We start from the raw sequence: 21,755 nt of genomic DNA on the forward strand, positions 1-21,755 counted from the left end.
TTAGATGGGAAAAAAATGCATGTCTTAGGAGATGACATTTAAGTTGACTAAAAAAATAAAGGAATACGTCATGGGAAGCTAGAATCAAAACAATCCAAGGAGGCCGGCTGCTTGTACTGAGGCACTATGATTGTGATACCGAATTTTTGGACTGGAACCCGGATCCTTTGTCCGCCAGAATTGAAGAACAAATCCACAGACAGAAAGTGGTATAGCAAAGGTGGAGATTTATTGAAGAACAAGTACAGACTCTCACATGGGGAGAGGGAAAGAGTCCCACAGAATGGACTTCCACATAGGGAGGGGGAAAAGGATCCCACTGAATTCCTTTCCTTATGGCTTATAAAGGCTGTAGATCCTGGTGCCTGATATCCCCTCTGATTGGTCAATATTCCCCTATGAATTGGTTACTATAGTGATTCCTGAGGCCCTCCTCCCTCTCCCTCATAGTCCTATTCCTCTGGGCTTTCTTCTTTTTCATCTGAATGAAGGGCTTCCTTCTCTTTATTTTGTAAATATAAACATTCCTTGGCTACTTCCAGTTCCCTTGTCTTATGGAAATACTAGTGGCCCAGTGCACAAAATTCGTGCACAGCGGGGGGGGAGGGGGGCACGCAGAAGGGTGTTCCTCAGCCCGGCCTGCACCCTCTCCAATCTGGGACCCCTCAGGGGATAACCGGCAGTCGGACATCCCTCTCACAATCCAGAACTGCTGGCTCCTAACCTCTCGCCTGCCTGCCTGCCTGATTGCCCCTAACTGCTTCTGTCTGCCAGACTGATTGTCCCTAACTGCTCCCCTGCTGGCTTGATTGCCCCTAACCACCTATGCCTTGGCCCTGCATCCGGGACCCAGGATTCCCTCCTCCAGCCGACCACAGGCACCCGGGATCCGGGCTTCCCTCTCTCTGGTCAGCCATAGGCGCCCAAGCCGGCTACAGCTGCAGGGGATGGTGGGCAGGTGGCTTCGACTGGGCTGCAGCCACAAGTCAGCTGCAGGTACTGGTGCCCAGTCCACAGCCAGCCACAGGTACTGGTGCCTGGGACAGCGGGGTGGGTGGCTTCTCCATCTATCAGGCTGTAGCCAGCCACAGGTGCTGGCACCTGGACCACAGGAGGGCGGCTTCTCCATCTTCCCTGGGATGCAGTGTGGGTGACTTCTCCGGCTGTCTGCGGCCTGCGATCATGGGGCAGGCAGCTTCTTCATCTCCTGGGCTGCAGCCAGCCTCAGGCGCTGGGGCCTGGTTTCTCCACTCCCTCAGGACATGGGGCAGGCGGATGTGAGGCTTCTGCTGCTGGCTGCAGCCTGGATCATGGGCAGGCGGCTTCTTTGTCTCCCATGCTGCAGCCAGCCTCAGGCACGGGAGCCCGGTTTCTCCGTCTCCCATAGGCCTGGAACGGCTGGGGGGCGGGGCTGCTACCATCTTTTCAGGTTAATTTGCATACTCACTCTGATTGGCTGTTGGGCATAGCAGAGTGATGGTAATTTGCATGTTTCTCTTTTATTAGTGTAGATACCTGTTGCTGCTCCCTTGTCTTATGGAGATTCCTTGTGTTATGGAAATGTACCTTCTCCCAGTCTGTTGCCCTGTGTTTTTCCATGGACCCTAATTCTAAATAATCCCTAAACCTGTCTATATTCCACTAAAATTTCTGCTTCAATTGGAAAGAGGGCTGAACCAATGCCTTGCTTGTGAGATAAGATGACCTCTACTGCATAATGATATCTGCTTTCACTTTGAATTTTGTAACTAAAAAGTTTAGACTTATGTTGTCATGGAGAGATGATTGAGTAACCTCAAAGAACTTGATGTGTTTTTAATAGGTGAGATCAGTCCAATGTTGACAGAGGTTTGTGTTGAGACGAGTTGTATATGTGTGTGTGTGTGTGTGTGTGTGTGTGTTTCTGGTGGTGTTTTAGACATGTGCCAATGTCAGAGTTTCACAAAATATATTGGAAACTGTAAAATTATTTTTGTAATTTCAACCCCTGATGGAGGCAGGCAGTGCAGCTTAAAGTGTCTCTTTCACTAGAAATGCAGGGTAGAACGTTTCATTGCTCTCTCCCCAGGAGTTGCTGCATTACCAGTTAGGATATATCTAACAGCATATCATTAACCAGGCACCATCAGATCATCAAAACAAAGAAACTGCTGAAGCTGAATTAGATGTTCTCACTCTACTAATGAGCATAGTGACACTATATAAAATCAAGATAGTAGTAACGACAGAGAAAGCCCAGGCTAATTTTCTGTATTTCCAAACATTAGATTATTACCTTTATTTGCTCATCCTGGCTTACTTTTCTGTGTTTTTCCAGGTCTGGGAAATATTGGCTAAGACACATATGAGCAGAGGTAATTGAAAGAGAAATTAAGTCTACTGAAATTTAATGATATTAAAATGCATAATCATTGGCCATGAGTTATTACTTCAGTACTGATTGGAAGACTGCTGGGCTCTCCTTAGCTTCCCACTTACTTAATCCTGCTGGATACTGGAGTGCCTTCCATGCTCCATTGGCATGGTTTGTAAGCAACAAAAACTGTAGTATTCTCTGTTTTTGATAAATTTTTCATGAGCTGTAACACTGCTTAAAATTCCCAAGACTTAATTTGATGACTATGACTTACAGCAATGTATTCAAGATCACCGTTAGCACTGTGTTATTTAGAAAGCATTACTTCGAGATTTGTAATAGAAAAGATTATCTGTTGGCATTGCTGAACCTTGATGCCTTTTTGCTCTTTTAATTAAGGGCACTTCTATTGAATAACAAAGTAGTTTTTCTTTGAAAAAGAAATTATTTGGAACTTTAGTTTTCTAAAACTGGCCTTTTTCTCCTATGGTGTGAATACACTTTTCCTTTCAAATCCTTGATAACTGAGGATAATTTTTCTCTATTTTGAACTATTCTTTCTTTCATGAGCTTCTGTTACAAATAGGTCTTACAGTTTCTTCTGGAAATCTCTTCATGGTCATATGAGTATTCAATTATTTAAACTGCATCAGGTTTTTGAAAAGATGGATTATGTCTCCAAATTATACATCCTTGCACAGTTAATTTTTATAGGTTTTCAACCAACTGTGGTGTTATTTTTCAAATTTCATCACAGAGTTTCTCTCTTCAGGTAAAATAATCTATATAATGAAGCCATAGCAAAATAATAATAATAATAAATTATCCATTAGAATAGTTCAGTTAAAATATTGGTTGTTTGTTGCATATCTCCTCTAAGTAGGCAACCATTTTGCCCTCTGACTTAGAATAACTGGTGTTATTCAAAGATATTTGCTGTAGGGTATCTAGACATTTATACTATAACTAGAGGCCCGGTGCATGAATTTCATGCATGGGTAGGGTCCCTAGGCCTGGTGGGTGATCGGGGCTGATCCAGAACTTCAGGCTGCCAGCTGGGCCTTCCTTCCCAGGCTGCACCTGCTAGCTGAGGCCTTCCTTCGTTCTGCACCGCCCCTTGGTGGCCAGCGCACCTCATAGTGAGTGATCGAACTCCCGGTCTCTTGGTTGAACTCCCGAGGGGACACTTTGCATATTAGCCTTTTATATATATAGATGTCTTTAATTTTTAATGGGAGATGAACTCATAGATTCTATGAATAGGTTTTCTTTTAATGATAAATCCAGTGAATTGATATAGTGTCCCTATTCTGATCTAGACTTTATTGAACCATATTTGGGCTTGGGAACTAGAAATAATTGGTTTCTACCATTTGAAAGGTTTTATAGCTTTAGCCATAATGTTAACCTCTTTATACTTCAATTAGAGGCCTGATGCACAAAAATCCATGCAAGAGTAGGCCTTCCTTCTCCCGGCTGCCGGCACCGGCTTCCCTCTGGCACCTGGGACCCGGGCTGGCTTTTCTCTGGCTGCCCTCCGGCACTCGGGACCTGGGCTGGCTTCCCTCTGGCTGCCTGTAGGCACCAGGAACCCGGGCTGGCTTCCCTCGGGCTGCCCGCAGGCACCCAGGACTCAGGCTGGCTTCCCTCAGGCCCCAGCTTCATCAGGAAGGATGTCCAGAAGAACGTCCAGTCTAATTAGCATATTACCCTTTTATTATTATAGACTAGAGGCCCCATGCATGAAGATTCGTGCAAGAACGGGCCTTCCTTCCCCTGGTTGCCGGCACTGCCTTCCCTCCAGCCAGGAGCCACCTTTCTGCCTTCCCACACTGCCCAGAGGCCCGGAGCTGCTGGGGCGGGGCAGGATGCCTGCATCCTGCCCCGCCCCCAGCTGCTTGACACCTGCATATGCAAATTAACCCATTTTGTTGGGTTAATTTGCATACTCACTCCTGATTGGCTGGTGGGTGTTGCAAAGGTACGATCAATTTGCATCTTTCTCTTTTATTAGTGTAGATGATATGTGAACTTAGGCAAGTTTCTTAACCACTCTGAATTTCATCTTCCTTGTCCTTGATATTGTGATAAATACATATTACAGATGAAATAGAGATTAAGACATCATCCTAACTAAAATTGTAAACCACTTAGCATTGTGTCTGACACAAAAGCTTTCTTCTCTAATGACTATGTTATATAATATATTTCTTCTGAGGTATATGCTAAAGAATACTGCAGTGTAACTTAGGGGATGGTTTCCTACTCGAATCTTGTTTTATAATCACTTCTAACATTTTTTTTTTTGGTAAAGTATAAAAATAATGGGATCCAGAAAGTGTGATAACTCAAGCAAACTTTCAAAAACAGAGGTAGAATACTTTGGATCATTGCCACGTTATTGCTGCTTTTTGTTTCCTATATTTCTATTCTTATAATGATGGCAGGACAGTGATTACTCATTCTGCAAAAACAATATATAGAACAGCAATGCTGCATAACCTCATGTTGTTATGATAAATGGATTATATTTTGGTGGTTGAAAATCTAATTAATACCTTGCTAACTTAGATTTCCTTTAAACTTAAGGGTGAGTATTCACTGTTCTCAATTTCAGCCTATTTGGTGTCCTTCACTTATACTCCCAATAATTGAAGTAAACAAAAAGAGGTATAGAGATAGGAATCCAGCTTAATAATAAAACATATAGAATGCACATCCAAAAAATTATTAAGTTCAACAAATAAGAAATTATTTGACCAAATTTCCACAAAAATTTTCTCTTAATATCTGTACCTATTTCACTAGGGACTAGTAACAAACTTTTCACCAATAATTACCATCCCACCAAACATCCTTTGAGTAGCACACTGCTCTAGGAAATACAAAAGAAAGCTGAGTTAGGGTCCCTATTCCTCATAGATATAACAATTTGTATAAAAATGAGCCCTAACCGGTTTGGCTTGGTGGATAGAGCATCAGCCTGCGGACTGAAGGTCCCAGGTTTGATTTCGGTCAAGGGCATGTACCTTGGTTGCAGGCACATCCCCAGTAGGGTGTGTGCAGGAGGCAGCTCATCCATGTTTCTCTCAAATCGATGTTTCTAACTCTCTATCCCTCTCCCTTCCTAACTGTAAAAAATCAATAAAATATATTTTAAAAAAAATGAAATAGTGCCTAGCCGTTTTGGCTCAGGGAATAGAGTGTTGGTCTGCAGACCAAAGGGTCCCGGGTTTGATTCTGGTCAAGGGCATACCTTGTTAGCAGGCTCTTCCCTGGTCAGGGCTCATGCAGGGGGCAACCAATCAATGTGCTCACATTGATGTTTCTCTCTGTCTTTCCCTCTCTCTTCCACTCTCCCTAAAAAGCAATGGGAAATTATCCTCGGGTGAGGATTAAAAAAAAAAAAAATGAAATAGTTCCATAACTGTAAAACAGGGGATAGTGTGGTTCCAAATACAGTGATTTAGGGTTTATCAATAAAGAATAGAATGAAAATCAGCAATGTTTTTGGAAGCCATCACTCTGGGATTCAAACTATATTTGTTCATTTTCCTCCTTTTATACTTTAGGCAAGTTATGAAACTGCTTTGAGTCAGTTTTTTCATAGGAGAAAATGAAACTGTTTGTATCTCTCCTTGGCAACATGCATGCAGTAGGTATTCAATAAATACTTGTTAGCTAAATAAAGAGCCTAAAAATGTCAATTCCGGGGTTGCTAAGCAACTTGCCAGAATATAGTAGTTTCTGGCTATTGCTAATCTCCTGCTGGTTTATGATTTCCATCTGATGGATTTCTAACATTTTAAAAATATGAGTCATTTAATTAGAAAATGCTATGCTAATATTATAGGTGGTATTTGTAAGATTCAGAGGCAATTTATCTTCATATGAGTATTTTAATTTTTAGGTTACATGTATGTCAGAGACAAACATTTGTTTTATAGACATATCCTACCTTTTGTGGAATAGAAAATACTTCTAAAAAGTATATATATATATATATATATACACACACACACACTGGAGGCCCGATGCACGAAATCCATGCAAGGGGCTCAGCCCTCACAGCCCCAACTGCCTTGGCCCTCACAGCCCCGGCTTCATCTGGAAGGTTGTCCGGATAGTTGTCTGGACAGTTGTCTGGACAGGCGTTCTGCTGTTCGGTCTAATTAGCATATTAGCTCTTCATTATATAGGATATATTTTTTTTTTAGGAATTAATTGCTATATTAAGTTCACAGAGTATGTATTAAATGTAACTTTCTGGGTAATATATTGTGTAAAGTAAAAACATATCCTATAGTTTTGGGAAGTTTTGTATTTCTATAAAACAGGGATCTGAAAAGATCACATAACACTTTCCAATGTTAGGTGTAGATGTCTCTGTTTTTCCATTTGTAAAACAGGATTAATGAGAGTCTTACATATACTAGGACCTGGACCAAGCACTTTTTCCCTCATAATCTCATTTAATCTGCACAATTAACCTTCAAGGTTAATACTGGAATTATCGCTTTACAGAAAAAGAAAGAGGCTTGCAAAGGCCATTTTTCATGAGGGATGGTAAATGGAGAAACACCCAGATCTGCTTGATGCCACATTTTCTGACTTTTCTTCTACACAGAACTGCCTATTTTCAGAGCTTGTTCCCATTTTTAAAATTCTAATCCTGAATCTCTGGGACAAAAACCTGGCAGCAGAATGAGTTCAAACACCTTTGTAAAGCAAACGTCTGAGTTGCCCCAATTCCCCAAATTCACTGAAGTTTTCCAAATAAATCCTTGAATAGAATTCTCAGACTTTTGGAGCACTCCTATCCCTAGACGTCCAAGGCTGCAAAAATGGGATTCACACATGGCTTGGATCTACGAATGATTGAGAGATCTATCCATAAAATTCCTGAAATTTATGGTCAGTGAGAATATTTTATTAGTTATTAAAATGGAATTGGAATAGCCCCTTGAGGACTTCCTCCTTATTCCAAGTATTCTTGAGAATGAGATAGGAAAAAAAAAAAGAGTAGCAATTCCACAAATATTCTCTGAATCCATCCTACATGAATTTCTTGAAATTTTTTCCAGATTCCCAAAGCTCAAATTGCAAGAATTTGAGCCCCTTGGTACTTCCTTTTTCATGTTATTGTTTATCAATTAAACATCATTAAAATTATTTAAAATATTATAAAAATTAGTTAAATACTGTATGTTTGGCCTGTGTAAACAAAATCCTTGACAAACATTCCATGGTAGAACCAGTGGTAAAGAGGGCAGGTTTTGGAGTCACACTGCCCACATTTGAATCCTCTTTCCCTGATTCCTAGCTGTGTAATTTTGAGCAAACCTTTATGTGCATATAAGTTTTCTTATATGTTGAACAGAATAATAATGGCACCTGCCTGACAGGATCATTTTGAGGTTTAATTGAGGCACTATTTTTTCTAACACTTTGAACAACGCATAGTTTAGTATATAGTAAGTTCTGAATGTATTTACTTTTTTAAGTCAGTTTCCTTTGTATGGATTTGAAACATTTTTGTGATTCTGTGTGTGTGTTTTTTTCACCTTTGTTGAACAAAAGAATAAATAGTGAGTGAAGGAGAAAGTATATCAGGAAAGGAGAAAGAGAGGAAGAGAGAGATAAGAAGGGAGAAGGAAGGAAGAAGGAAGATGGGAAGGAGATAGATGTGAAATAAGAGGGTCAGCTAGGAGTACACTTTTCTAGTTCTAACATGATTTGACAGGCAATGAAAACTATATGCTCCTGCAATTTTATATTCATGGATATTGAATATATATATGTATTTATAAGGCAGTTTGATTTGCTATTGAAACTTACAGATTTCATGAAGGAATCTACTACTTACCACCATAATATATAACTGCTTAAATGGGGTAATTGCCTTGTGTACAGTTAGAGCATTATAACTTACCTGTAGTACAATTATCTCCATAAGGTCAAATGTATAATTTCTCTACCACATGATGCTGATTTTTCTATATTATAGTTATTTGGGGTAGGTTGTAGGTTAAAAGCAACTCAGAACATTTTCTTCTTTCAAATGCAGCATGAATGCTTTCTTTGCACATGATTACATGTTAAGGTAGCAAAACTCTTGCAAAAGAAAATTTATAAGGCTTCCTGGAAAAGCAGAGTTAAAGATTTCTATTTTATGGTTTCACTTGGATCAAATTTATAGGCATAATCTGAATAGGAACTTTTTCTAAGATTAACAGTTCCTTTATTTAAAAAAAATATATATTTTTATTGATTTCAGAGAGGGGGGAGGGGGGAGAGAGAAAGAGAGAGAGAGAGAGAGAGAGAGAGAGAGAGAGAGAGAGAGAGACCATTGATGAGAGTGAGAGAGAATCGTTGATTGGCTGCTTCCTGCATGCCCCATACTAGGGATTGAGCCCGAAACCCAGGCATGTGCCCTGACTGAGAATCAGACTGTGACCTCCTGGTTCATAGGTTGATCCTCAACCAACGAGCCATGCTGGCTAGATAACAGTTCATTTCTTAAATGCTGTTCATGGTAAAGAATTGACGTTGTGATTTGAATTTTTAAAAATTCCTGGGCGATACTATTTTTTAGTATCCACGGATGTGCTTTGTAGAATTCTAATTTTTGAATGACCATTAAATTTATCAAAGTCACTGGGAATCATATTGGATAACATTTGTTTCCTTTGCTGTTCCACTTACTATTACTGCTTAACAAATCATCTCAAGATTCAGAGGCAATTTATCTTGACTGTGTGGGCGAGGAGTTTGAACAGGGAACTATGAAAATGGCTTTTATTTCCTCCATGATGCCAGAGGTTTCAGGTGGGAAGGTTTGATGGCCAGGGAGACTCAACCTCTGGAGGCTGGGATCGTCGAGAGGCATCTTCCCTGGCATGCGTGGCATGGCTGGCTGTAAGCTGCGTTCTGACCTGGGCTGTCAGTTGGAAATTTTACCCATGGCCTCTTCAAAGGGCGCTTCCTCAAAGCATGGCAGCGGGGTTGCAGAAGCAAGTGTTTCCAGAGAGCCGGTTGGAAGCTTTATTGCCTTTTATAACCCAGCCTCAGAAGTTACATTAGGTCACGTCTGCCATTATTGTAAGCGTGCCTGGTTACAAAGTGGGGGAGGGTTGTCATTAGCACCACCTCTCCATGGGAGGAGTGACAAGCCACACTGTAAGAAGACCATGTGCAAAGGAAGATACTGTTGCAGCCATCGTTGGAGAATAGAATCTTCCATATTGCTATAAAAAAATAACAAAATCCATAATCAGCCATGATTGGCCTTTCCTCATGTATTTTGCACCACATTGACTTTAATTCCATCAATAATCTCAAAATTTCACCAGAACCAACGTTTTAAATGAACCATAGTATCAACATATAATGCCGTTGCACTGTGGCTTTTACAATGGGGGTTAGTGTGATCTTATATCGTAGACAAATGATCATTGTTATGTCTTTTAGGATTTGGCCAAAGAAAGCAAACAAACCCATCCTTAGTTATAGCAGCTAAACAGCCAACTGAAGAATATATCTTCATTGTTATCTAGAAGGAGAAGTGTGGAACAACAGCAGTGCTAATTTACCAAATAAGAGCAGATCACAGTAGTCACCCTAATCACAGGATTCCTGGGCTCCTCCTTGTACACTGGTTTTGAGCCGCAATTCTCAAATTATTACCCATTGACCACTTGCATCTAAATCATTGAAAGCAGGGTCAGTAAACTACAGACAGTAGACTAAATCTGACCTGGAGTCTATATGGCTTAGTTTGCTAAGAATGATTTTTAAAGACTTGCATAATAACGAAATAACACAAATAATAATAACAAAAACAATAGCAAACAAACAAAAATAATGTGACAGAGACCATCAAAGCTTAAAGTATTTACTATCTTGGTTCCTTTATGGAGAAGGTTGGCTGGCCTAGCATACTTGATAAAAATGCAGATTCCTATTTCATCACTGACTTACTAAATGTGAATTGTGTGGCAGAGTGGCAGTGGGTGGGATAGGGGCAAGGTGGGGAGTAGATTTGGGGAACCTGTATCTCTGAGAAATTCCCAGAGATTTTTTAATGTCTGCTGAATTTTTAGAGCTACTCCTTTTGGTTGCTTAGAAATACTTGGAACCATGCTTGGTTTAACTGATTTTCACTATTATCTATTGCTGTGTGAAACACAGGCACAATTCTGTTTATCACAGTGGATGCTGTTGTATCATAGCCAAGAAACACTGAGTTGAAAGTGAGCTTTCTTTTCCTGAGAGCAAAGATCCTTCTTAAATTTGGACCTTAACACATTTTTTATATTTTCTTTTTGTTTTTGTTTGTTTGATTGTTTGTTTTGCTTTGTTAATTCTCACCCAGGGATTTTTTTTCATTGATTTTTAAAGAGTGGAAGGGAGGGAGTGGGGGAAAGAGAGAGAGAAAGAAAACATTGATGTGAGAGAAACACATGGATTGGTTGCCTCCCTCACAAGCCTTGACTAGGCCCAGGCCCTGGGAATGAACCTGAAACCCAGTTATGTGCCCTTGACCTGGGAATCGAACCCAAAACCCTTCATTGCACATACCGATGCTCTACCACTGAGCAACACCAGCCAGGTCTGACATTTTCATGAGGTATTTGTTGTGTTTTTAAAGATTACAAAGCCTCTTTTTAAGTTAATAGTAAATTCTAGAAGGTAGTTCCCTAAAATATTAAGGTTTTGAACAACTTTGTTTTTGTCAACAATTTGAAATAATTTTAGCAACTATAAAAGATTAAATTATACTGTTTTCATAACATGGTATATTTAGCAGTCATTAAGTGATGCTATAGAAAAATCATTAATAAAATAGAAGGATGGTCATATTGAAAGTAAAATTTAAGGAGATTATATAAACAAGCTATAACAATTCCATTTGTGTCAAATAGCTATATAAGTCTATATGTCAATATATCTCTATCCATCTATATATCTATCCATCTACCTATTTATCTACTTTTCTTTCCACCTATATGTTTAGTTAAAGGCTAGAAGGATAGAGAAAAGGATATTAAGAGAAAGGATAGAAGGATATACCAAAGCATTAATAACAAATCTGCCAACTTCTACTACTGTAGTAAAGGAAAAGAATATTACATGAAAATGAATATAATGCTTAAAATCTCAAATTATATAATTTCCTAAATTGAAGACCCATAAACCTCTACTTTTGGTAGAAAGTATTCAAAATGAGTAAAAATTATCTTCATGCATCACACTCAGTTGTGTTACGAATGTGATTTTCAGGAGGCAAGACAAGACTATAATGACTACATTAAAGTAGTAATAATTATATTTTTCAATTAAAATAGCAAACTAGGGACATCTTTCTAAAGAATATGGTAAGAATAAACCTCCAAGCTCATTATGAACCAAAATTCTAGCAGGCCCAATTCAACTGAGATAAGAGCAAAGCATTTTTATAAATACCTGTTGGTTAATTGTTATCTTTCTGTTATTCCATTTCCATTCTTACTGCCATAGTTTTTTCTTTCTTAAAACCACTAGTCCAATATCATTCAAGATTGATTCATAGCCTAGTCTGTCATTATTCTCTGCTATAAATCCTTTGTCCTAGGCATACCAAACTATTTTTAGTTTTTTTAATCTAAGATAATTTTTCACAACTTGGTGCCTTTCACCTTGCTTTTACTCTTATCTTAAATGCCCTCTCCTACCTAATTCTTTTGAAAAAAAGGAATTACCTTTTTTTCTAGTCCTCCATATCCTACCTTGTATAATGATATTGTAATCTGTTCCTCTCTCTAACATGGTCCTTATCACATTACATTGCACTAATTCTCTCTATAACATTTGAAAAGGCTCTTATCTTTTTAAAATTTGAATCTTCAGCATTTAGCACCTAGTAAGCACCCAATAAATGTTTGTCTCAGGAATGAATCAATATTCTCCTTCATAACTCATTTAACATTAAATATTCTGACCTGGTTACACAATTCCCAGACTACAAAGCCAATTACTTGATCCCCACATTTTACACAGAAATTGCATGTGACAGCCATTTCCCTATCATCTCAGGGATCCTATATAATAAAAGCCTAATATGCTAGGTGTCCAGTCATTCGGTGACTGGTCGACTATTCAACCAATCAAAGTGTAATATGCTAATGATATGCTAAGGCTGCTCAACCGCTGCTATGATGTGCACTGACCACCAGGGGCAGACACTTGCTGCTGGGGTCCAGCTGATCAGAACTAAGGGAGATAGGCCAGACACGCCCTGGAGCCCTCCCACAGTCTCTCCCTGGCTGGCCAACTTCCCACATCCCTCCCCAGCTGGCCCCGATCGGCCCTGATTGGGACTGGGCGAGATGGGGCCAGACATACCCTGGAGCCCTCCCACAGTCCCTCCCCAGCCCTGATCATGCACTGGTGGGGTCCCTCAGCCTGGCCTGCACCCTCTCACAATCTGGGATCCCTCAGGGAATGTCACAGAGCCGGTTTCAGCCCAATCCTGTATGCCATGCCCCTCGGGAGGGCGCCAGATGCGGGGCTCAAGGCTAGTGAGCACTGCTGCGGTGGTGCGAGCCTCTCCAAATCAGGACTGATAGGGCGTGATCCTGCAGCAGGCAGATGAGCAGGAGCGGCAGGTAGGAGCTGCAGGCAGCATTGGACTATGGGGTTTTGACCCGATCCCTGCAGGCCACCCAGAGGGACCCCACCTGTGCACAAATTCGTGCACCAGGCCTCCAGTAATGGAATAAAGAATAAAGCTAGGTGTGTTAGTGCTTAAATGCTGACTTCAGTATGCCCATCCACTGTGACTGCTTTTACTGTGAGCCACACATTACTAGAAATGATGAGTGAAGAAGGCAGACATGCACACACAGGTAACAAAGGGAAATATTTGGTTGAAACACAATAATGGGAAGATACTTAAGGAGGTTGCTGAATGGGTTATATTTGTAACCCACATAACTTAACATTAGAAATTAGAGCCTATGGTGTTACTTGTTAAAGTGATAACAACATAGTCTGAGCTTACTATTTCTATTTAGGTTTGGGTATAAGGAAGCCTACCAGATATCAGGTTTGGCCAGTAAAAAGGGGAACCATATGTCACTGATTGCTTGGTGCTGTCCAAGTTTACACTTGTCATAGGTCAACTGATGATTTTTAATCATCTTAGTGCCTTCCCATTCTACTTTCAGAAATGTCTCAGTGAGAATGATAAATAATACATCAAATAGAGGCCAGCCATCTCCTTACAGGATATTAATACAAGAGCTCATAATGCTAGGAGGTATTATTCATTTGGGGCTGCTAAATATATTTTCATGCTTAATCCTCACAACAACCCTATGGGGAGTTACCATTATTATAATAATACCAGTTTTATGGGTAAGAAACTGAGGCATATAAAAGTTCAGAAATGTTCCCAAGTCATATGGCTAATGAGTATAGGAGACAAGATTCAAATTAAGTCTATTTTCAGAATTTATGATCTCAACTGGCATACCACACTGCCTTCTGGTTAAAACGATTGTGTTCAATAACCACAAGTATATGGAGGAGTGGGTTATTAGAACGCATTCATCATACTTTCATTCGTTCTGTTTTTCATTTATCTCATAAATGTTGACTGACTGCTCTGTGTCAGGCACTGCCCTAGCCACTGGGAACACATCAGAAAACAAAGCAAAATCTCTACTCTGATGGAATTTGCACAAGTTTCCGGATTTGGATATGTATGCTGTGTTTTCATGGTGCCACCTTGCATATATATATATATATTTTTTTATGGAAGTCAATGTTACCACCTGTGTACAACATAAAACAACAGGAAAACAAGTTTGGCTGAGTGAGCAGGAAGGGAGGATGCAGCCATGAATATACTACACAGAGCTGATGCAGAGTCCGTGCCCCTGGACCTTGGCACCGGATAGTCATTTAACTCAGGAAACATCAGTCACGTGTCCACCAGGTGCCAGGCTCCCTGTGCGCTTTCTTTAGAGCAGCTGCCCCATGACTCTCAGAACAGCAAGAGGAGTGGGCCACCTCTACGTTGTGTTTCTATTATTTATAAGTGAAATTAATCACTTTTTAATTACCTTTTTTTCTTGATAAACACCAAATGCATACAGAAACACATCCTCTGTCCCCAGTGGTTAGGTTTCAGGGAAATTAAGATACTTAAAGCTAAATTATTAACAAGTATTTTACTCTCTAGATAATGGTGTTTAGAGAAAAGCTCTCAGGTAGATTTTAATGTCACTGTTCCTTGTAGTCTATTTAGATATGGCCTTGGTATATCCCACCAGGGGTTTTGACCCGATTAAATGTGATCTCTTTAGCAGAATTCTTATTTGCAGCATCCCACCTGCACTGAAGGGGATCAAGCAGTTTGAATACTGACAAAACATATGAGGACAATGGAGAATATCACTAAGCCTAACATGCAATATTTGGGGCATTTTAATTACCAAAAAAATTAGTTCTTTTTCACTCCCACTACTGTTAAAGCATTTGGGAAATGTTAAGCAGATGTAACTTGAATGCAACTGTTTGTAGCTCCATTAAAGGTTAAATTTGCATAAAATTAATTCATTTAATGAAAACTGTACTATGTTGAGGGTACATCATATTGTGATTGACTAAAACTCCATTTCCTAGATTGACAATGAGATTTAGTTGCATTTAGATAATGCTGGTAAATAAATACCAGGAGATCCTATTAAAAAAAATAAAAGAGTTGAGCAGGCTAAGCCATCTAGATACTAACTTTTTGGTTAAGTTCAGCTGAGACAAAATATCGTATGTGTCTATAGTGAAACATATTTATTGGTATATTTTTTTCTTTTAGTCCCATGAGATATAATTCAGTATACTCAGTAAATAAACCTCTGATTTGAACTAAGAACCATGAAAGTGAAAGCTCCAAGAACACAGTAGAGAATGTTAAAATGATAGTTGGTTGGAGCATCGTCCCGTGCACCACAAGGTTGCCAGTTGGATTCCCAGTCAAGGGCACCTGCCCAGGTTGTGGTCCAGAACCCCTGTGGTGAGTACATAGGAGGAAGCCTATCAATGTTGTGCTCTCACATCAATGTTTCTCTCTCTCTCTCTCTCTCTAAAACTCAATAAAAATCTTTTTAAAAAAAATGATATGAACATGGAGACCAGCCTAATGAAATGTGAATGGGAAAATTTGATGACCTGAGTGGTTTGCTGTGACTCTTCTGTCACAAGAACTGCTGACTTAAAAGACATTGTAAGAGATGTTCATAAAACATTTATACATGTAATTAAAGGCTCTCTAAGTTAAGAGCTGGGGTATGCATCTTCTAGATAATTCATTGAGTTTGCAGATTTAATTGTGGTTAGTGTAGATTTCTGAAATTTCCACATCCATTAATAATAACATACTTTTTTTTTAAAGGTTCCTTATAAAACTGCTTCGAGAATCTAAATGTAATTCAAGGGGTAAAATTCATTGCCTTTACAAAATGTAATTGGAAACGCTTTTTCTTAGTCCTAGAAAGGATTTAAATGGTTATTCAAGTAATGAAAATGGCACAGTGAAAAATTATGGCCTCCTCAGACCATCAGTTATGCCATTGTCTTCTATTTATACATAACCTTTTTCTTGGAAAAAAACTCTGAGGGGAAGCAGAGTAGGCCACCCCAAAATATGCCTTTTAGGATACTGATTATTTTAAACTGGATAATTTTAAGAAAAGAAAGATTCAGGAAAAACCTTGAACCTTCCCTCTAATTGCCTAAAAGTATTTAGACAGAGGACCTGCTGGTAATTATAGTTTGATATAAACTAGTATCTGATAGGGAGGAACCTAGAAAGGCCCTTTTGTTTTCGCTGGGTCACGTTGTTAAAGATGACCCAGCAAACACTTACTTGCTTGTCAAACATTTGTTTCCCATGTCCATGTGCATTGCCTTCCTCCCTAAAGTCCCAAATCATACCCCTTCCCCACCTTCTCTTTAGCTCAGACGGCACACAAACTTTAACTGGCCCCTCTGTCCTCTGTCTCATATTCTCATGGAAACCTCATCTGTACATACATAATAACTTGGTCATTTTCTCCTGTTAATGTCTCATGTTAATTTGATTCTTGGTCCAACCAGAAGAACTTAGAAGGGTAGAAGGAGAATTATTTTTTCTCCCCCACAACCTCAAATACAATTCCCTACAGATATTAAAAGTTGTCCAATTGCACCATATCAGGAGATTCTACCAATTTCCAATTACTTTAAAAACAATCCCTTTCACAATCAATGCCAAATAAAACCAGTTCAGAGAAGGTCCCCAGACTGATTTTTCTCATTGAGGACCCTGAGGTTCCTATGGGCTTCTCATCATTCTAAAACAGCAGATGCCTACTTGGATATTCTCTTCAAGTTTTCCCTTTAAATTTGGAAAACAGTGAAGGGTTTGAGAATTTAATAATAGGGATATACTTAGAGATCAGCCAACAAGTCTGATTCTTTGTCTTAAGTTCCTACAGAGAATGAATGATGACACCCCTCAAACACAGACAGTGACTGAACAAAGCTTGACTGATTGACTCATGCATACCTTCTCAGGAGAGGCTGGTGTGTGTGGACAAGAGTGTTAGAGGTAAATAAAGAAAAATAGAGAAGTCAGAGACGGTGGTAACCGGATTCTGAGGCAGGTTGCCCATGAGGATAATAGTCCATCGGTTTTGTTTAGTGTTGCTCTAAGTTTAGTGAGGACCCTCATTGAGGTCCTTTTCCACTGGAGATTCTGACACAGTGTGGGATGAGAGGAGCATCTCCAGGCACAGGTTCACAGCAGAAAATGATTCAAATGAAGATATTAAAGTGAAACAGAGTAATGTTTGGTAACGATTCTCTGGAATCCAAGAAAAGGATGAAGGGGAATTTACTCCTTTTCTGGACACAAGCCATTTCTCCTTTTTTAGGATTGAGCTCTCTCTGTCAGTCCTCATCGCTTTTGCTCTTTCTTTCTTTGTTCTGTAGCTTTGGTCACTCTCTGCTGTGGCTCTCTCTGCTCTGTTACTTTACATATAAAGGATGTTTAGTAATTTTTTTTCTTTCTCATAGCATCACTTTAGGCCAAAGAACTGATAACAACAGAGGTGACAAGCATCATTTCCTCATTCTAACGTCATGTCCTACTATGAGAGGGCTAGTCCAGCAGGTGGAGTACCTTGCAGCCAGGAGAGAAAGACACCGGCCTTTTCCTTTCTTTCCCTCCTCCATGCTCTGAGATCCAGAAACAGCACAGTGAGTCTGAAGGAGGTGAGGAAGGAGGCCAGAGAGAGTAAGAAGAGATCAAACCCCTCTTTCTCCCTGCTGGCACCTAAGAAGACAAGGCCAGGCCTGAGCTAGGGAAAGGCAAGAAGTTTGTTATTGTTTTCAAGATACATGTCCTGGTTTTAATTAAACTGCATTTTAATGATTAAAAAGAGATGGTTAGACAGTTCTAAAGCTATGAGTTATGTCCAAGATAGCTCCTAGAGGCTGAGGAGAAAAGTTTTAAACTGTGATGGGGGAAAAAAAATAGTTACCACTTGGTTATAATTGTTGAGCATGTCCTAAAAAATAGGCCATTGGCAAGCATAATATGCTTTTTAACTTTTATTTTTAGGATCACTTTGGAATCTGTAAATGACTAGCTTATTAACTTTGAGAAGGGACAGGTTAATAGTCTCATCTACTGGCTGTTTTCAAGGTGGAAAGAAGACTAAGGAAGTTCAATGGATTGAATAAAGGAGGCTTTGAGGATCCGTGTGTCTAAATTAGCTCAATGGGGGAGAATGAGTAAGGTCGGAGGACCAGAATTCTGCTTGTGTCTAATTAATGCATGCCCCAACCTGCTTTGTCTGAATGAACCTTGACAAACGAATTTGTTCTCCATTGTCAATGTTTGCTAATAACGTTTCCATTCTGTGGGACATCTTTGTCCCTGACATGAAAAGCACCTTCTCTCCCTGTGTATCACATCTTCCATGTAGCCTTTCGCCACACCATAGTCAGCCTTCGCCTCCAGATGGAACTGACTGCCTGGTTTTTATTTCAACATTGAACAATATCCAGACTTCTTTCAAAGTCATTTTATTGCTTTATTGCAACTATTTATTTGCACATCTGTCTTTTTCTAATTAATGTGTGACTTCCTTGAGGGCAGGGACCTGGTATTCCTAAAATAATAGCATATATTCCTAAAATTTAGTATCATGCTTAGAATACACTAAATGCTCAATCACTATTTATAGAATAAATGAAAGAATACATTCAAAGACCGACTTTGTCCCCAAATTGAGTAGAGACCAGCTAGGTGGTCCAGAGTGTCAGGATACCAAGCAAAGATAGAATTCAGATATTATTGCCCAAGGATGCCAACATTTGTTACATAATTACCTTTTTCAGTCCCCTAGAGTTAAAGATTATATTACTTCATTGGTTATTGAAATTTAAATAGTGATTCAGTTACTAATTACATGTGCAGTTAAATTGATTTATCTTTAATTTGTTTTTTCCTCAGTGAACCTTTTATGTGAAACAAATCCCAGCAAAATAGTTACGTAGTTGAAATTAAAAAATTTGCTACATTTGTATATTTATTTTGTTCTTTGTTTCTTTTTTTCTTGCATTACAAAGAGTGTAATGTGTTTGTTGAAATAGGGATACATTTTAATTCTTGATGAGTTCCTTCAATATTTAGACTACTTACATTCAATCAGTGTGATGTTGGTAAAGGCTATCTTATACAATCGTAGTAAATTTAATTATATTCGTTGTTGCTTGTAGATAATGTGATTGCTTATATTCAGTTTGTTATATGAGGCATTTATAACCACTTAGCGGTGCAATCAATTGTTTATGTAGTAACTATCTTTCAAAAAGTAATTATTTCCACAGTGTTGGTGTGTTCTCTTAAAATATAACACACAATATCCTTCTATCAATGGTTTGATGGTAGGGGAAAAAAGTCTTAATTCAGGAAAATGGGAAATGAATTTGGTGGACATCTGCCTTGAGAATAACTGTGACAACAGCTCCTTAAAATTGTTTCATTGTAGGGTAGTTGGTGATATTGGAATACAGTGAGTTTTAGTTTGTGGAAGCCATGCCAATTTTCAGCTGCTTTTGCAGTAGCATATGTGTTTGTTTGTGTCTTTTAAAGACTCAGCTGGCATGATGTTATTGGTGAACTACTTGAGAGCTATTCACAGGGCCATTAGGAGGCTAGACTACCTGGAAATAGACATTGTAAATGCCTTGAAATCAAATGAAAACAGATTCTAATATTAAAGCTTATTATTTAAATAGAGGCCTGTGGTCAGTGTATGTCATAGCGACCAGTCAACTGTCTACCCCCTGGAGGTCAGTGCATGTCATAGCGAGCAGTTGAGCGGCCTTACCATCTATGTATATAAAGAGCCTGGGTCCGTCACGTCCAAAACGACTGAAGGCTCAACCACACACTGGAAGTCAGTCCTGCAGACAGTGCTGGGTTGCCGTGGCAACCCAGCATTGACGGCAGCCGGTGCAGGGGTGGTGTCCCAGCACTGACTGCCAAGGGGGCTGCAGATCAGGCCCAGAGAGAGGCCCAAGAAGAGAGGCAGAGTCTGATCCACAGCCTCTGCGGCAGCTGTTGATCAGCTGTTACCTCTCTCTTTTTCTCTGAGTTTCGCCAGCAGCCGGGCCTCTGTTTCTCTTTGGGCCTCCCCAGGGGCTGCTGATCAGCCCCACCTTTATGACCGGGCCCAGAGATAAGCCCAGCGATGCTGACTGGCATAGAAACTGACCAATGAGAACTAACTCTGGGTGAATTGCAAGGAGCCAATGGCTGCCTAGGAGGCGGAGCTTTTGACACTGACTGGCATAGAAACTGACCATTCAGAACCAAATCTGGGTGAATTGTGAAGAGCCAATGGCTGCCTAGGAGGCGGAGCTTTTGACACTGACTGGCACAGAAATCGACCAATCAGAACCAAATCTGGGTGAAGTTGGAAGGCAGAACCTAAGGTGGGGACTGAGGAGGGGTTTTAAGGGCAACAGCTGTTTGGTGTAAGGTGTAAGAAAGCAATTCAATTTTTTAATGAATGGTTTGGCAATATAGTGCATATGGCTGGCTATCAGTCCAGATATAGGGATTATGTGTTTTTGTCTGCCAAGAGCATCTCCTCCTGCTAAAAAAGGCTCCCTCCACCCCAGTTAAGCAATCCTATCCTATATAATCTATTTATACTAATAAAAGTGTAATATGCTAATTAGACTGGGTTGACTGGCCATCCTCCAGACGTCCGACTTCCTTCCAGACAAAGCCATGATGGTGGGGACCAAAGCAGAGGCAGTTAGGGGCGATCAGGCCAGCAGAGGAAGGCAGTTGGGGGCGAGATCAGGCTGGCAGGGAAGGGAAGTTAGGGATGATCAGGCAGGCAGGCAGAGGCAATTAGGGGCGATCAGGCTGGCAGGGGAGAGCAGTTAGGGGCAATCAGGCAGGCAGAGGGGCAAGGTAGGGGCAATCGGGCTGGCAGGCAGAGGGGTTAGGGGCAATCAGGCAGGCAGGCAGGCGAGTGCTTAGGAGCTAGTCATTCCCTGTGAGATCGGGCCTAAACTGGCAGTTGGACATCCCCCAAGGGGTCCCAGATTGGAGAGGGTGCAGGCCAGGCTGAGGAAACCACCCCCCCTCCGTGCACAAATTTTGTGCACCAGGCCTCTGGTATCATCATATTATGCTTTGATTGGTTGAATGGATGACCGGACACTTAGCATATTTGGCTTTTATTATATAGGATAGGTAAAGCAGAATCTGTTTGAGGATTGTACTGCCTGCTACACACAGCTCCTAGGACTGAACAGTTGGAAATTATTCTAAGAAATTACATCACAGAGGTGCATTACAGTGGTGGTTCCCCAAACTTTAACAAGATTGCTGGGCATGATACATTGGAGAGTTCCTCTGCTGAATGATCCATTTGGTCCCCAGCAAAGATACCAACATACAGTGTGGATATGTTCTTTAACAGGTTCAGTGGTTTCTTGCTCTAGTGGGAATATTGTGCCCTGGGAGTCTGGAAGAAAAGGGGATTACTCTTTCATCCCAAGGGATGTAATCGTAGATGGAAAAAGACAATAGACAGGCTCAGTAAAAGTCAACCGTGGTCAAGGAAGATACCAGCCTCAGACATGTCTACTGGCCCTAACTCACTTTTAGTTATTTCAGCCCATCCTATGTGGTTACTTTTCATTTCAGCCCATCCTATGTGGTTACTTTAGGTCTCTGAGTTTGCAAGGCTGCCACATAGGCCTCCCCTGAGCTTGTCAGGTTTAGTGTGCAGCCCCCTTTTTGTCCACAGGTGCATATTCTCCCTCTGTCTCTGTCTCTCTTGGA

At 40.3% G+C, this 21,755-nt stretch overlaps 1 protein-coding gene across 5 annotated transcripts in view; it reads left to right on the plus strand.

The window, feature by feature from the left end:
* NAALADL2 (N-acetylated alpha-linked acidic dipeptidase like 2) overlaps positions 1-21,755 on the plus strand; it is a 1,181,205-nt gene that overhangs the window by 414,175 nt on the left and 745,275 nt on the right. Inside the window, exon 1 of one of the 5 annotated variants that reach the window (XM_079765803.1) lies at positions 15,223-15,413. The exons of the other annotated variants lie outside the window; for them this stretch is intronic. The gene's annotated coding sequence lies outside the window, so the exon portion shown is untranslated. Of the gene's footprint in view, positions 1-15,222; positions 15,414-21,755 lie in introns of those variants that run through there. 5 annotated transcript variants of the gene reach the window in all.

Source organism: Cnephaeus nilssonii, assembly GCF_951640355.1.
Source record: "Cnephaeus nilssonii genome assembly, chromosome: 3".
NCBI lineage: Eukaryota > Metazoa > Chordata > Mammalia > Chiroptera > Vespertilionidae > Cnephaeus > Cnephaeus nilssonii.